Below are 5,253 nucleotides of genomic sequence, written 5' to 3'. Positions count from 1 at the left end.
GCCAGAATTTCACTGTAACAACCTCATTGGGGAGATTCTGCCCTTTTGTCCAATGGTGGCAATGAGAAAAAGCTGGCTGACCATCTGGCAGGGATGTTCTGGTGGGTATGCCTGCCCTGGGCAGATACGGGTGGGAAGACATCCGAGGTCTCTTTAAACCCTGGGAGTTTGTGTCCTAGGAAAGGAGCCAAATGATTTTGCACAATCTTCAAATTCCTTAAGTTTCACAAATGCTACTTTTGGACTTCCTGGAATGTGAAGACTTATTATGTGAAAATTCCCAATTCTGAATAAGTAAAGCAAAAAGCAAACAAACAAATTAAAAAACCTATATTTGCATGTAATGAAGTCTTCCTAGCTGTTTCCCTGATGCTCTCTTGGAAAATAAAATTATACTGACTTTGCATTACCTGCGCTCTTACTAACTCCGGGATAAAGGGAGGATAAGAAGAATGTGGATTCTTTCATCCTGAAGAGCCATCAGCATTTCAAAAGCCAGAAGGTCATTCTACAACTTCCCTGTATACCTGGGAGGGGAAATAAATTTGAAATAAAGTAAATGGTTAAGAACTAGTGTTAATTGAAGATCAATCAGAAGTTAACCTACATTACATCTGAAATCATAGTGCTAATTGGTGGAAAGCTAGGATTCAGTTTAAAAGCAGATGATTCACATGCGAATTTTCACAACTCAAGTAATAGAAAAGATTAGATACCCTGCCATATTTGTTTACCCCTTCAATATCCAGGAATGGACCCCCTCAAAGAAATACATGTGAAAGGAGACTTCCTCTTTCATTTTATTGGTTTAATTTCAGTGGGTGCCTATGTTGGGGATGGAGGTAGGGTAAGGGCAGGGTCTGGGCAGTGAGCAGATACACACATATTACCAAACATAAATTGCCAGTAAGCTTTCTGTGTAACTGCTGTTGCACACGAAATTGTGGTTCCCAGCAAGGAGAAATTTGCAGGCTAGTCGCATTCATCACCAGAAAAAGCCCTGGATTTTATGCTGCTGTTGTGTTTGGTGGCTTGTTTTAATTAGGGACCGGGAAATTGATCAGTTTTAGCCTACCAAGCACGGATTCAGGATTAGCTTCTTATTCCTTTTGCCGCCATTTTCAGAATTAATTTCTACAATTCTTCAGCTGCATCAGCACTTTGACCCTGAGTTCACCTGAATCCCAAACAGCTGGTTGAGTTGGTGAAGACAAACAAGCAAATTCATGAAATAAAGTCAAGAAAATCACTATTTCAGTCAAAAAGTTGATCTAAATGCAATACGAAGAGCTTAAAGTCCACTCATTTAATGAGAAGCAAACAGCTATGAAGAGAATTTACTCTGAAGGCATCTTATCTAAGGCAAAATTTAAGATAAGACAAATGTTTTCAAAATGTCACTATCTCAACAACCTAAAAAGCCTGTGGCACAATTTCCACGTGTGTCCTTTTAACAGTGAATGAATTTAGTGTTCTGTAAACACTTGCCTGTATTTCTGCTCTCCACCCCAATGCACACACACACAAAACAAGACAAAGCCACTAGTTTTAGATGCAAAGATTGCGCTTTTTCCCCAAGCAGATACATTCGTCGTTTAATGGAATCCATTATTTTGAAAGCAAATAAATCCTTTAGTTCTTAAGATGATATCAAGTATAACATTGACTTGCATTTCAGAAAACACAGTACACATGTGGCCTGGAATTGAAAACAAGAAAAAAGGAGGAAGAGAAGGAGAAGGCTTTAAAAAGAAAAGGTCTTACCAGATGATGAAAGGAATGTTCTGGGCCGGCCCCGTGGCTTAGTGGTTAAGTGCGCGTGCTCTTCTACTGGCGGCCCCGGTTCGGATCCCAGGCGCGCACCGCCGCACCGCTTCTCCGGCCATGCTGAGGCCACGTCCCACATACAGCAACTAGAAGGATGTGCAGCTATGACATACAACTATCTACTGGGGCATTGGGGGAAAAAAAGGAGGAGGATTGGCAATAGATGTTAGCTCAGAGCTGGTCTTCCTCAGCAAAAAGAGGATTGGCATGGATGTTAGCTCAGAGCTGATCTTCCTCACAAAAAAAAAAAAAAAGAGAGAAAGGAATGTTCTGTAATGACTGGACAATAAGAAATAAAACCCACACCACCTATAAAGCACAGGCAAACACTATCCGGTTCGTTGTGAGGTCTCTCTGATTGCTGAGACATGTGAATGGACGTGGACTACATTAGCAGTGCCTCAGTTACTCCTGGCATATGAGAGAGAGCAGTGGAAGAGGACTAAGGGACATGGATCTGTTCTCAGCATCACCCAGTCACAGGTGACATTGGCCAAGCCCTTCACCCTCTCTGGGTCTCTGTTTCCTCATCTATAGAATAACAGGATTCATCCAGATCAGAGTTGCCCAAAATGAGTTTGTCAGAACCCTAGTTCCACAGGCGATGGTACCAGGTGAAATAATAAAAATATTGAATTAAATTAAATTAAATGATGCTATAGTCAAAGAAATTAGGGAAACATCAGGTTAAACACAGTCAAGCATGTGACTTTACTGCAGAGCCTTTCAGTCCTCTGGTACTCTTTATCATACCGCGCTGTAATTTTCTTCCTGGCAGATGCTGCTGCCCTGTTTATTTATTATGTATCACCCACTCACCCCTCCAATTAGAATGTCAGCTCCCTGACGACAGGGGCATTTTTTGCTTGAAAGACAGTGGAGTGTTGACTAGGGCCAGCCTCGTGGGTGTGTGACCTGTGCAGTCCCGCAGGGCCCTGTGCTCAGATGGGCCCCACGCTTGGTTTAATGCGCTGCTGTCGTTGTATTGAAATTCTTAATAATTTTTTTTTTAGATGACGAAGATTAGCCCTGAGCTAACATCTGCCTCCTCTTTGTGCTGAGGAAGATTGGCCCTGGGCTAATATCTGTGCCCATCTTCCTCTACTTTATATGTGGAACGCCTGCCACAGCATGGCTTGATAAGCAGTGCATAGGTCTGCAGCCAGGATCCGAACATGCGAACCCCGGGACCGCTGAAGCAGAGGGTGCGAACTTAACTACTATGCCACTGGGCCAGCCCCCTCTTAATAATTTTTTTTATTGGTCACATTGGTTTATAACATTATATAAATTTCAGGTGTACATCACTATATTTTGGTGTGTTCACGCCCAAAAGTCTAGTTGCCATCCGTCACCATACACAAGTTCCCATTTACCCCTTTCACTCTCCCCCCAACCCCGTTCCCCTCTGGTAACCACCAATTATTCTCTGTATCTATGTGTTAGTTTGTTTATCTTCCACATATGAGTGAAGTCATACAGTGTTTGTCTTTCTCCATCTGACTTATTTCGCTTAGCGTAATACCCTCAAAGTCTATCTGCATTGTTGCAAATGGCAAGATTTCATCCTTTTTTACGGCTGAGTAGTATTCCATTGTATATAAATACCACATCTTCTTTGTTCATTCATCCATTGACAGGCACTTAGGTTGCTTCCAAGTCTTCGCTATTGTGACTAATGCCACAGTGAACAAAATTCTTAGTAATTTTTGAACAAAGGACCCCATATTTTCATTTGTCACTGAGCCCCACAAATTACGTAGCTCATCCTGGTATTAACTAAAAGCACAGACTCTAGGGGCCAGCCCAGTGGTGTAAGCGGTTAGGTGTGCGCGCTCCGCGCAGTGGCCCGGGGTTCGCCGGTTCGGATCCCAGGCGTGCACTGATGCACCACTTGTCAGGCCATGCTATAGCGGCGTCCCATATAAAGTGGAGGAAGATGGGCATGGATGTTATCCCACGGCCAGTCTTCCTCAGCAAAAAGAGGAGGATTGGCAGATGTTAGCTCAGGGCTGATCTTCCTCACACACACAAAAAAAATAATTAAAAAAATAAAAAAATAAATAAAATCTAATTAAATATATAAAAATAAATAAATAAAAGCACAGGCTCTAGAGGCAGATAACCAGGTTTCAAAGCCCAGTTATTCCGCTTACTACTTATTTGCTTTGGGGCTAGTTAGTTTGACCTCTGTGACCCTCAGTTTCCTCATCTATTAAGTGGGGATGGTAATGATAGGACGCACTCATAGGGTTGTTGCAAAGTTTAAATGAGTTGGTATAAGTAGGACACTTTGAATTGGGTCTGGTACACTGAAAGTACCTTATGTGCCTGAGATATCACAGCCCATTGCCCAACACCAGAATAAGGTCTGGCACAGAGTAATATGACATAAATATTTATTAAATTAATGAGGACATATGCCACAATGTTCATGTAAATCCTTCCCAAAAGAAAATACAACATATACTTGAACGCATTGTGTGTGATTTGACTTCAGAAAAGGTACTTTTACAAAATTTAAAAAGTATACAATGAAGGTTTCTTTTTCCAACTCTTTCTGCTAGCCATCCCACATTCATCCTTGGAACAACCAATGCTACCAGTTTCTTAGGTATATTTCAGACAGTCCACGCAGAAATAAACTATAGTTTTTTTCTATTTTTACACAAATGATAATATATAACATATATATACACACATATAAAACATATATGTATATAAAACCCACTGACATATAAAACATGTTTTGCTATATATATATTTGCTATACATATATAGCATATATATGTGTATAAGTGTGTATACTCTGATCATTTTACTTAGTATATCTTGGAGACGGTTCTAAGATCCTTGACAATCTACTTATGGATACCTTGTATCACATTATACAGATGTACCACAATTGAATTAAGGAGTCACCCACTAAAGGATATTCAGATTGTTTCCAATATTTTGATATGGACAGCGTTGCCATCTAAATTTATCATTGTGTGAATACAACTAGAGAATAAATTCCTACAAGGAGAACTGCAGAGTCAAGGATATAGAGGTTTGTAATTTTGATATATTTTTGCCAAATTCCTTACCAACACTGTATGATGGATCCATTTCCACACCCTTACCAACACAGCGTATCCTCAAACTCTAGAACCTTAACTCATTGGTATTTCAAACAAATATCAGTTTAGTTTTAACTTGGATTTATCTTATTATAAATAAAATTGGGCATATTTTCCTATATTCAAGGGAGCGATCTTTCTTCCTTTCTTTCTTTTTCTTTCTTCTCTTCTTTCTTTCTTTTTCTTTCTTCCTTTCTTTCTTTCTGTTTTTTCCTTTCTTTCCGCTTTTTCTTCTTTTTCTTTCTTTCTCTCTCTCTCTCTCCTTTCTCTCTCTCTCCCTCCCTCTCTCTGTCTTTCTTTCTTT

Source organism: Ceratotherium simum, chromosome 2, assembly GCF_057802395.1.
Source record: "Ceratotherium simum simum isolate JZ-2026a chromosome 2, ASM5780239v1, whole genome shotgun sequence".
Lineage (NCBI taxonomy): Eukaryota > Metazoa > Chordata > Mammalia > Perissodactyla > Rhinocerotidae > Ceratotherium > Ceratotherium simum.
The sequence above is the reverse complement of the archived record's forward strand: the minus strand, read 5'-3'. Positions refer to the sequence as shown.